Below are 13,036 nucleotides of genomic sequence, written 5' to 3'. Positions count from 1 at the left end.
TACTAGCCTCAAGTACCAATAGCAATCAATCAGGTTGGTGTAGCTATAAAGAAATGTGGGGGCCAGGTCATCTTAGGAGACTTTTGTAAAGAAGGAGAAAGCAGTCCCCACCCTGGCTGCAGATCCATTTTGAGACCTCAGTACTGTGCTCAGAGTCCCTAGCAAATCAACACTGTGTGCAGTGGACCAGGACCGTTCAAGGAGTCTATGTTTCACTCATCATTCTCTGTGGGCCTCCAAAAAGCCTATCTCAACACTTCCCACAGCTGACTATCACACGTGAGTATGCCATTTTGCGTTAGATCCTACCTCCTTTGTTACAAAATAAAAGAGAAATAATGGGTCTGTGTTTTAAGTACCTTAGGAAACACAAAATATGTAAAAGGCTAAGGAAAGAGCAAAAGCGTACCTTCCCAAGTGTCTTCCTCCACAGAATTCTTTGTAAAGGGAAGAAATAACAGAACTAGCTCACAATTTTCATATTGTGCCTCTAATCAGTTATACATTATGTGTTAAGAAATTTATTTACTCATGTACTTATAGTGAAATATTGGTCATTTTAAAGTAATTACTTGTTTATTATAGACTGCAGATAAAAACTACAAAAAGATACTTATTATAGCAAAAAAGTAATGACATCCGGCTGAGTCTCCAACCATCAGATATTTTCTAAGTATATGTTCAAAAAATCAACATCCCTCTTTAATTTCCGCTAACAGAGCAGTTGAGGACATGTTCAAATCTTTTAAAAGTTATGTTCTTCAATAGGGTCGGTTTGCTTTTATTGTTATAAAACTTCTTTTTATATTATGGGCACAAAATCTTAATCATATGATTTTTAAAATATTTCCTCCTAGTCTGTGACTTTACCTCATCATTATATTAATAGTGTGAGGTGCAAAGGAAACTTCAGTTCCCCAAGCTCCAAAAGACAGCCTGAATTTCCAGAAATGAACTCAGCCTGGACTATAGGAGGATTTCTCGTGGTTTGGATAAAAGTCAACCCTCATCAGGAACGTGTGAAGCTGGTTTTGATCTGCCAAAATGGGTCGCTGCCCTTACTGCTGGCAAAAGGGACACATGGCTTCCCATTAGCATATGCCTGTGGCTCCTATCAGCACAGCAAGGTCCATTTTAGCTCCCAAGCTCCTCATTTCAAAGTCCTCCTGCCAGTCTCCTGGCGCTTTTCTCCTCCCACCCCAGCTACTCTTTCCCCTTACAACCCTACTATTCTCACTATTCTGGCCTCTGCTCTACAGTGCCCACTGTGCTTCCTCTGTTGCCTGTGCCCTGCTATTCTCCGCTCTCTCACAGATAGCCCTGGCCATGTGCTCTTAACTATTGTATATGCCTCTTGTTGCATTCTCTCTTGTTCTCTCTCTCTCTCTCTCTCTCTCTCTCTCTCTCTCTCTCTCTCTCTCTCATCTACAATAACAAACCTTCCTCTTACCCATACCATAGAGTGCGTTCTCTTTACTGCATCTCTCATATATCTGGTGATGAACGCCCTATATATAAATAGCATCTTAGAAAAAGACCAAAATTTAAGAGGAAAGGAAATTGGGCGGGCGGAGAACCATGGCAGCTATGGCTGCCGGGTGCAGTGGTGTAGGGAGGAAGAGCTCGACAGCCAAGGCTGTCTGCCTCACGGATCGGGGAACTCGCACGGTTACAGTTCTGTAGAGAAGATGTTGTTCACAGTATAAATAGGTAACTGGAAATGAGGACCTGCCAGTTCTGATGGAAAACCCCTATAAGGAGCCTCTTTTTTTTTTAACATATACATTTATTTTATTACACAGGAATAAAACAAACTTTATACAGCAGAGAGAACCATAAGACAATCAGGAGTTTATAAATGTTACATTCATAGTGAGTTGGCTATTTGTATTTGTCAAACTTGAAATAAATATCTTTCCTGTCTAGTTGGGTCTAAATTTCTGAATGAAATTCAGTATCTATCCTATCTCAACTCTATTGACTTAAATCCTTTATCTTGATCTAAGAAGATCTTATCCCCTAACCAACTAACAAGTGTGTCTCGTGTGAGAAACATGTAGATTATAAGAATGTACAGCTCTTGTCCTGGTTTATTTCTCCATTTACCAGATGCATTTACAGAAGACACATAACAGGTCCTTGTGGAAAGAAATAGAAAGAAGTGACAAAAGCCATTAAGAGAGAACAGAAAATGGGGTTTATGCCAGTTACATACAAGGACCCCACATATCTCAAAGGCCCTAGAGTTTGTAACATCAAATTCCAGGAATAAATTGTGTAAAGTTACTGTCAATAAGCCTGTAAGTGGTTAAAAAAGAAAGAAAAAAATAAAAAATAAAAAGATCAGAATTTTAAAAACAAAACAAAACCAAAAAAAAACTAAAACCAAGCAAACAAACAAAAAACTTCTCATATGGTCAAATTTACAACATTCTTCTTGCATGATTTTATGGGATTTTTCTTGTCCTATGAAATTTTTGCTTACCTCAAGTTAAAAAAAAAAAGCCTATTTTCTACTAGAAATTTTGTAACTTAGGGTTTGAAATTTATAGCTTTGATCAATTTCAGATAGCAAATAAGTGCCTAAAAATGTACACAATCTCTAGACACTGGCAGAATTCCTATAGAAGTTACAAAGAAATAGATGGCGATTAGAAAGAGTGTCTGTACCCTCACATGATTCTGGTAGAAATACAAAGTGACACAAAAAAAATACTCCAAACCCCATTTTTCTAGAGTAGAGAATTGCGCTGGAAGAATCTGAGGAGCAAGGCATATGCTGCCCCTCTTCTCCCTGCCCTAGAGGACTGCCAAAGACAATGTGAATCACAGAAACTAAGAAAACATTGGCCCAGGCTTGAGAGAAGACTTAGAGGTTAAGAGCACTGTCTGTTCTTCCAAAGGTCCAAAGTTCAATTCCCAGCAACCACGTGGTGGCCCACAACCATCTATAATGAGATCTGGTGCCCTCTTCTGGTGTGCAGGCACACATGTGGGCAGAATACTTACTGGAAAAATAATAAATAAATATTTTTTTAAAATAAAGAAAATATTGGCCCTTTATTATCAGCTGTCTAATGATAAAATTTTATTGCTTTTCTCTTGGTTTTTCTGTAGGCTTTTTTACAATCTACTTTACTGAGGGTTCTTTAATGCCTATGCCTCTCTTCTAAACCACCTACCCTAGATATGAGAGAAAAGGGACTAATGGGGACAGAAGTCGACCTTTTTAGGCTCAGTTGCTTGAGCAGATTCCACTCTTCATAATCAGGATTCCAGCAGACCAGTTAAACAACAAGCCAGAAATTCAGCAAGTGACTGCAACCACAGTATCCAGAAAACCCAGAACCTGGAAGCGTTCTCTGCAGTGATTCTCTCTAGGAGTGTCTCGAAGTGATGAACAGCCAAGCAATGTGAAATGATGTAAAACACACACACACACACACACACACACACACACACACACGCCTCTGGTTTAAGGCTCATATATGTCTCCTCTCAGAGTCCGTACCAGAATGTTTATGAGCTGGCAGAGAGCGTGCCCCTCACAAGGCAGTCCCTCTTCTAGGGGACAAACATCCCACGCACCCTCTCATCAGTCTGTTTCCAGTGGACAAACACCAAATGCCTTATACATATCTGTTTTACATCCCACACTTGGGATCAAAACAAAAACATGTTTATTTACATCCACTACATTTTCCTTTCACTTCCTTTCTTGCTTTTTACTATTAAACAGTATTACATACATATTCTCACTGTAAACATTTAAGCAACACAGAGAGTATACAGCAAATCATGAGAGAACACATCACTTCATTCTTGCACTTTGAAGCTGCATCTCCTCACTTCAGTTCATTAGCATTCTTACAGCTCTTTTTGTTTTCCTTTTTTTTTTTTTTTTTTTTTTTTTGAAGATAAAGTTTATGTAGGCCGGGCCCTCAAACTTAGCATTGTCTTGCATGACCCCTTTGAATGCTGGGGATAGGTGACAGGCATATGACATCATACCCAGACACTCTTTCTCGGAGATCTTGATCTTGTTCAATGTTTTTAACTTATATGCTTGTATATACATATATATAAAGAGAGAAATATACAGATACAGACGTGTGGGGTTTTTTTTTAATGAATGAGATCACATTGTGATGATTTTTTTCTATCACTTCCTTTTCAACTGACTTCAATACATGCGTTAGAAAGATATAGCTATATGCCCTGTTTGGTTGATATCTCTGGGAGGCCTGCCTTTATTTTTTAAAGGGAAACAGAGGAGGAGTGGATCTGGGGGAGACCGGAAGTTGGGATGGAAACTGGGAGGAGAGGAGGGAGGGGAAACTGGAATCAGGATGTAACGTATGAGAAAAGAATTTAAAAAACCAAAAAAGGACAGTCAGAAAGATACATGAAGGAAATAATATGTCTGCCACCTCTTTTAATATATTAATATAGCTTATTATAGTGTCTGAAAATCACTGAAGGAAGACTCCAGACTCAAATACCATGTAAAAAACCATGATATTATTCTGCAGAAAAAGCCTGCATGCAGAGGGACAGCCGTCCATACAAAATGGTGGCAGCCCGCAAGCCCTGGCCCTCCACCCCTTTCCACTCTCACACACTGCACACACATATCATCACCGCCCCCTCGCCCTCTGACCAAAGGCATGCGGGCCTTTTTACAGGGAACGAGGGGTCTTCTGAGAGTGGGCGCTTCCCACAGGCCAGCTCCTGCAGCCAGTGAAGAGGAGAGAAGAGAAAGTCCTGGTGGTTCCGAGGTAAGAATTGAGCAAGTGGTGAACAGCCGGTTAAGAGAAACCAACCACTGGTGAACAACTAGCCAAAGGAACTAATTGTTGAGGAGACATTTAGGAACAGAGGGGAAAAAGAAATACTGAGACCCAGGCTTAATTGCAGTCCAAAAACTGAAAGGTCTTGGGTCTTGTAGCCAAGGAGAATATTATTTTTCTTCTGTTTTTTGTTTTGTTTTGTTTTGTTTTTTTGTTTTTTGTTTTTTGTTTTTTTGTCTGTTACTATTTGGGCCAACCCCAGTACTTTATTTAAAGTGAATTCAATTTTTTAAATATCAATTACATCATGGTTTTCTCATCTCTTACAATCAATAGGGCACTTAAAAATAAGCAGCAAGAAAACAATCTAACAAAGAAATACAAGTCCTTCTGTATAACCTACAATAAAGCATACAGCAAAAGTCAATCAACATCTAAGCAATGGTCAGCATGACCTGATTTTTATTTCTTAAACAATACTCAGGAAAGTTTAATCATGTTTTCCCCTGGCTAAAGCCATTGTGTTTACATGATTGTCATAGCAACATAACTTGAAACTAAATATTCTCAACACAGAAAAGACTTGACTTACTTCCAGTCCAAACCAACAGGTATACTATCCCAGCCTAGGCTAACTGCCAATGGGTCCTCCATTGTAAAATACCTGTAAAGCATGCTGTACCAAACCCACCTTCTATTGCTTTCAAAGCAGATTCTAAAGAAATAAGTTTTACTTTTCTACAACTAACAATATCTAACCAGGTACTGTTAGGTCAAAGTCCTAACTTTCTTTTCAAGCAGTTTCTGCCCGACTGCTCACAATCAAAGCCAAGACTTTCTCATTGTCTCAAGCCCTTGGCCAGATGCCTTCTTTCAACATTCTCTGTGGGAAAAAGTTTTCCAGTGTGAATTTCATTAGAGATGAGAAAAAAGACGATTTTAGGAGAAAAGGTAGAGTTCAAAGTAGTTTTTAGGCAAAATTAGACCTGGTCCATACATAATATTTAAGGACAGTGATGATCAGCCAGAGATCTTTTTGAACTTTGTCAAGCAAAGCCACAACAGCTGTTCTGGATGTCTCAGAATCATGCTGGACAGTTGGAGGTCTTCAGAGCTTTGTCAAGCAAAGCCTCTACAACTTGTCCTCATGTCTGTGACATGCGCTATCTTCCAATTGATTGAGTGAGCTAAGGAGGAATCATAGGAGGCATAAGCTGATAGGCTGGGGCCAAATGGCCAGTCACCCATGTTACAGGCCAGAGGCATTAGGCCATATGTGGCCACCTTAGTGGCTGATTGGCTCAGATCTTTTCTGCAAAGTCTTTCTGGGACCAGGAGCATCCTGTTACATGAGTCCAACTAGGATTGGTTGGTGCCAGCAAATGCCTGTGAGAGCTATGTGACTTCCACCCAGCACCATGGGCTAAGTTCTGTCACAGTCCCCTGGTAATGTCTGGTCCTCACAATAGTATAAAATTGGCAGCATACACAGAACTATGAATGGGCTAATGTATTCCCTTATTATATCTTACTGATATCTATTTTGGGTTTTTTCCCTACCTTTTAATAACTTAAAACTTAGAGTCTGGTAAGATGGATCTGCAGTAAATAACATTGGCTGCTCTTTCAGAGGCTGCAGATAATCCCAGCACCTTCATAGCAGTTCACAACCATCTGTAATCCAGCTCTGTTGGTGCCAACACTCCCTTCTGACCTTTTCATACATGCATATGGAGCCCAAACATACATACAGGCAATCATTCACATAAAAATAAAGTATCTAAAAATAATTAAAATTATTCTACAGTTAACACCCATCCATCCCTATGCATGTTTTTACAATGCGCATCTGTATTTCTTTAGTGTGTCTTGCTAGCAGTAAGATTGCAAAAAGATAAGATACTCAGATATCAGCTCAAGGTCACGTGGTTCTGTTGCTATGGGTCTGTGACAACATACTGCATACTTGTTGGGATGATTACACCCACACATACTGTGTCAAATGGCTATGTAGGTGTGCCCTGGAATTTTCAATTGTTAATTGCTGTGCAAACAGCACCAAGAGCTAGCAGGATATTTGGTATTGTAATTTCTACAGCCCCTTATCTGCTTTCTATATTGTTTGCTCCGATTTCTTAATGATTCTATTTTATTAGGGATTTATTAAAGGCATGTACCTCCCTTACAGCCTGACTACCCTAAATAGGAGGGACAGGAGATTAAGGAGAACAAGAATGAAACCTTCTGGGTATCAGTTCTGTGCGGCAATTCCCCTGGCGTAATTCTCAGGAGTCTTGCAGATCCGACAGAAGAAGCCTCACCATCCATGGAGGGAACTTGGAGGTATCCACCAAGATCACCTGCCACCTGCTGCTGCAAATCCTGAAACTTGGGCAGGAACCTTTGATCTCCTCCTCTCCAGTTCCCTACCCCTCCCCCCTTCTTCGTCCCAATCAATGATCATTTTTTGCAATACAATACCCCAGCCAGAATCCAGCCCCTGTCTTTTGTCTTGGGCTGATCCTTCCTCCTTCTCAGTCTATACTAAGACTGTTTTCACCTTGGGCCAGACTAAGGCAAGATTACATTCTCTTCACACTATATGCAAATGTTTTCACTTTCTTCCCTGCCCAAAAAGAAGAAAAAGCAAGCTTCCCTGGAAAGGTCATGAAAGATCATGGTGTCCTCAATCTGGCCAAAAGGCAACACTAAAATATGAATTGAGTGTAGTCCTGCTACTGATTGACTCAGAATAAATAAGCTGTGCAACCTCTCCCACTATACTAGTAACTTTTTTGTATAAGAAATGAATGTGGCTTTTGTTAAATAAACAGCTGGCAGGACAGATGGGAGGAGAAGGAAGCACGGATGAGGATAAAGCAAGGAAGTAAAGAGAGAGAAAGAGCCACATGGCAGAGAGAGAGGGACACAGTGGCGGAGAAGTCAAATTAAGTTAGAAGCTAGCTGAAAGACTCCCCCAGCAAAAAAGTCAACAGCCTTAAACTATATAGATATCTCCGTATCTTTATTATTAAACCACAAGTGTGACCCTCAAAGCCCCATAACGCATAATAGTAGGAGTATATAGTAGATGACTTCTCTTCACCTCATATGTGGCTGGAAGAAAAGAAAGAAGAATAGGTTGGACTCCTACCATTCTCGTCAAAGGTACGTACCCAATGGCCTAACTTCTTTCTACTAGGCCTCAACTCCTAAAAGTTCCACAGTCTTACATGGCCCATGGGGAAGCACTTTAAACCTCTTCAAACCATAGTTTCCAAAGATCACTTGGGTAGATAAACTGATGACACACCAGGAGATACTCCAACTTGGGGCCATCTGAGATCAATGATATTTGGCAGGAGTTAAATCTTCTACAGTGATGACCAAACTGGGAACAGCCAGTAATAATAGGACCAAAGACACAAGTGGATGGGCTATAGTCAGCTACCATCAAGGAAGCATTTACACTAAGGGCAAGTTTGGGCTACAGGTATTCAGTCGCTGGGAAGAGCAGAAAGCAGTTGCTATGGTGATGATGCACAATCATTGCACATGTCAATCTGGAATAAATGCAGATTCTAGTTAGAGTGGGATGAGCACTCAGAACATACATTCCTAGAAGAGAGAGCAATGTGTGCTGATATTGCTAGTCCCTCCGCCATACTCAGAACAGCAGGAATCTAGACGGCCTCACCTGAGCTCTTCAGCAAAACACAACAAGAACTTGAAGGGAAATGTGATGAAGACGTCAGAACATGAGGCAGATGCGTGTCCCTGCTGCCTTGACTCAGGGCACACAGCCTGTATATAGGAGTCAGAAAGGCTTAGGCTGCGGAAGAGGGAGAACGGCAGAGGCTGGGGGACTGGCAGAGTTAGTGTGACATCCTGCTGCTTGTAAATTTGCACATTTTGGAAAATAACATCAGCAACAAATGGCTGCACTGTATCTGTGTTCTCAGCATCTTGGAGCCTTTCACATATGGTTCCGTCTGTGAATGGTGCCCTTTGTTACATTTCTACCTTTCCCTGCAGCTATGCACAACTTGGATTTTCACATCTCCATCACAAGGAGGCCAGAGGAAATAAAATGTGCTGGAACGAAAACTTCCTCGTTTCTATTTATCACCAAGACTAGACAGGGAGGAATTAAATATAGTTTGAAGGGGAAGTTTCTCAAACTATGTCCCCCTGTGGCTTTCTTAGGTAAAAAAACAACAACAACAACAAAACCTCTGACACCTCTACCTGTGCTTGTGCTTCACTTTCCAACAGAGGAAAAATTCAGTGCTTTGAAATAATAACTACAGCAATGCTGCTGCTGCTGCTGCTGCTGCTGCTGCCTCTGCTACTGATGATAATGATATGATAATGACGATGATGATGATGATGATGACGACGATGATGACGATGACGATGATGATGATGACAACGACAATGATGGGCAAAAACAACAAATACCTGATATAAAAGCTCTGTGTCCCACAATAACCTGTTATCAAGAGTAAGTGTGTTTTGTTTATATGTGAGGGGAATATTAAAATCTACAGCAGACTGCTCTGCCTGCCTTCCTTAGGAGGCCCACCGACCCCAGGAACTCCCAATCCAATCCACTGCCAGGCCCTCTGGGGCACAGCCAGCATTGGTTAGCTGTGCTCAGTCCCCTGAGCTCTACTGTCTGGGCCACAGCTCTGCCTACCTTCCCGAAAAGGCCAACTGGTCCCAAGAACATCAAAGTTAGACACACACACACACACACACACACACACACACACACACACACACACACTCCCCAGCCTGAAAGCCCCAGGAACATCCAAACATCCAGGAATCCTGCTTGTACCAGGAATATCCAGGTGGCTACCTGGAACCAGGGAGAAGCAGATGGCTAAAGGCCAGCATACTGGTGACTGTTCAAGTAGCAAACTGTCTCTGTCATCTTCCCGTTTGGAAAGCTAAGCTAACCTGCACTCCCGGTATACTCAGGTAATCAAGTTTATTCCTTCTCAAGTCTCTGATGGAGTTGAAGACCAGGTAGCTCAGTTTTACAATGAAGCTTAGCTGTTTAGGGGTTACGATGTTTTTTAGACCTAGATAGATGTTTTAAATTGATAACAACACGATGTGATGGAGATTGATTTACATTCAGAATTTCAGACGCACCAAGATAGGAAGAATGTTTTCTTCAAGGCTGTCAAATACAAATAGCCAAAACACTAAGAATGTAACATTTATATAATTCCTGACTGTGTCATGGTTTTTCTTGCTACAGGTAGTTTATTGTATATATGTGTAATAACATAAATGTATATGTAAAAAAAATAAAAAATGCTTTAAAAAAAAGAACACAATCAAGTTGGGCAGTGGTGATGCATGCCTTTAATCCCAGCATTTGGGAAGCAGAGGCAGACGGATCTCTGTGATTTCAAGGACAGCCTGGTCTACAAGTAGAGTCCAGGACAGTCAAGGCTACACAGAGAAATCCTGCCTCAAAAAAACAAAACCAAAAACAATAACAACAACAACAAAAAAGAACATGATCAACAAGATCCAGGGCACTATGTCACAACCAGAGCCCAGCTATCCTACTACAGAAAGCCCTAGATATCCTAACACAGAAGAAGCATAAGAAAATGACCTAAAATGAAATCTTATAAAGGCCTTTAAAAAGGAAATGAATAAATCTCATAAAGAAATACAGGAAAATCCAATCAAAAAGGAAATGAATAAAACTGTTCAAGACCTGAAAATGGAAATGGAAGCAATTAAAACAACAACAACAACAACAGAGGAAACCCTGTAAATGAAAAACCTAGGGAACGAAAAATAGGTACAAACATCACCAACAGAATAAAAAAGATGAAAGAAAGAATCTCAGGTGTATAAGATGAGATTGAAGAAATCAATCATTGGTCAAAGAAAATGTTAAATCTAAAAAGTTTCTGACACAAAACATCCAAGAAATCTGGGACACTATGAAAAGACCAAAGCTAAAAATAATAGGAATAGAAGAAGGAGAAGATTCCCAGCTCCAAGGCCCAGAAAATATTTTCAACAAAATCATAGAAGAAAATTTCCCCAACCTAAAGAAACATATGCCTATAAACATACAAGAAGCTTACATAACACCAAATAGATTGGAATGTGGAACCCCAGCCATTGTGACTCCATCTTGTTGCTAGACTTCCTCTTAGGCCTGCCCTCAAGGTCTTCCCCAGCTACTGTAAAAACCACAAACTGTTCCAGGAAAACAATCACACTAAGCCCAAGCCAATCAGGGGACATCGGGAAAGCACCTAACTTTCCTAGATGTTAAGCATTTCAAGATCAGGCCCGACTAATCACCTAGCGCCAACACAACCTTGAAATGTTAACCAATCCTGTAACTGCCAAACTGGAAACTCCTGTTCTTTGCCATAACCATGATAAAAAAAAAAATAAACAAAAAACAAAAAAAATAAAAAAATAGAGCGGGGCATGGTGGCGCACACCTTTAATACCAGCACTTGGGAGGCAGAGGCAGATGGATCGCTGTGAGTTCAAGGCTGGCCTGGTTTACAATGTGGGTCCAGGACAGCCAAGGCTACACAGAGAAACTCTGTCACGAAAATAATAATAATAATAATAATAATAATAATAATAATAATAATAATAATAATAATAATAATAATAACTGCCTAATGGCAGTTCAGGGCTCTCCTACTCATCTGCTGCTTTGGTGAGGTTCAAGAGCCCTTGAACTCGAGTTTAAATAAAGATTCCTTGCTTTTGCATATGGCTTCAGACTCCTAGTGGCCTTTGGGGATCTAGCAATCTGGGCATAGCAGGACCAGAAAAGAAAATCCTTCCACCACACAATAATCAAAACACTAAATGTACAAAACAAGGAAAAACTATTACAAGCTTCAAGGGGAAAATGCCAAGTAACATATAAAGGCAGACCTATCAAAATTACAACTGACTTCTCAACAGTGACTCTAAAAACCAGGAAGGTCTGGCCAGATGTTTTACAGACCCTAAGAAACCACAGATGCCAGCCAAGACTACTATATGCAGCAAAAATTAAACCACCATAGATAGAGAAAACAAAATATTCATTGACAAAAACAAATTTAAGCCATACACATCCATCCCTATAAAAGATACCACAAGAAAAACTTCAACACAATAAGGCTAACTACACACAAGAAAACACAGGAAATAAATAACTCCACATCAACAAAACCAAAAGAAGGGAAACACAAACACAACGCACACACTACCACCACCAAAGTAACAGATATTAATAATCATTGGTCATTAATATCTCTCAACATCAATGGACTCAATTCCCCAATAATAAAACATGGGGTAACAGAATAAATGTAAAAATGATTATATAGTCGCTCACAAAGCAAAATTCAGCAGACACAAGAAAATTGAAATAATCCCTTGTGTCTTATCAGTCACCATAAATTAAAGCTGGACTTCAACAACAGAAACAACAGAAAGCCTACAAACTCATGGAATCTGAACAACACTCTACTCAAAGACCAGGGAAGAGATAGAGAAAGAAATTAAAGACTTACTAAAATTCAATGAAAATTAAGACAGAACATACCCACACTTATAGGACACAATGAAAGCAGTGCTAAGAGAAAAGTTCATACCATTAAGTACCTTTGTAAAGAAACTGGAGAGATCTCATATGAACAATTTAACAGCAGACCTGAACGCTCTAGAACAAAAAGAAGCAAACACATCTAAGAGGAGTAGATGGCAGGAAATAATCAAACTCAGGGCTGAAATCAACAACTTAGAAAAAAAGAGAACAATACAAAGAATCAATGAAACCAAGACCTGGTTCTTTGAGAAAGCCAACAAGATAAACAAGGCCCCAGGCCAAACTAACTTATAGGCAGAGAGACAGTATTCAAATTAACAACATGAGAAATGAAAATGAAGAGATAATAACAAGATAGCTAAAACAATCCTATACAATAAAAAAAAACTCTGGAGGTACCACCACCCCTGCTTTCAAGCTGTACTACAGAGCAATAGTAATAAAAAAGGAAAAAAAAAAACTTGTGGCACTGGCATAAAAACAGGTTGATCTGTGGAAATGAATCAAAGACCCAGAAATCAAAGACCCATACACCTACAGAAACTTGATTTTTTTATAAAGAAGCCAAAACCATACAATGGAAAACAGAAAGCATCCTCAACAAATGGTGCTGATCTACCTGGATGTCTGAATGTAGAATATA

At 39.9% G+C, this 13,036-nt stretch overlaps 1 pseudogene across 1 annotated transcript; it reads left to right on the top strand.

Moving 5' to 3' along the window:
- The first annotated feature begins 1,578 nt into the window (after window positions 1–1,578).
- LOC311592041 (small ribosomal subunit protein bS18m-like) lies at window positions 1,579–2,272 on the top strand (annotated as a pseudogene). Its single transcript has 2 exons — window positions 1,579–1,773; window positions 2,036–2,272. The product of its transcript is annotated as a small ribosomal subunit protein bS18m-like (transcript).
- The last annotated feature ends 10,764 nt before the right edge of the window (window positions 2,273–13,036 follow it).

The sequence above is a fragment of the Acomys minous genome (assembly GCF_964271855.1).
Source record: "Acomys minous genome assembly, chromosome: 1".
Classification (NCBI taxonomy): domain Eukaryota; kingdom Metazoa; phylum Chordata; class Mammalia; order Rodentia; family Muridae; genus Acomys; species Acomys minous.
The sequence above is the reverse complement of the archived record's forward strand: the minus strand, read 5'-3'. Positions and strand labels throughout refer to the sequence as shown.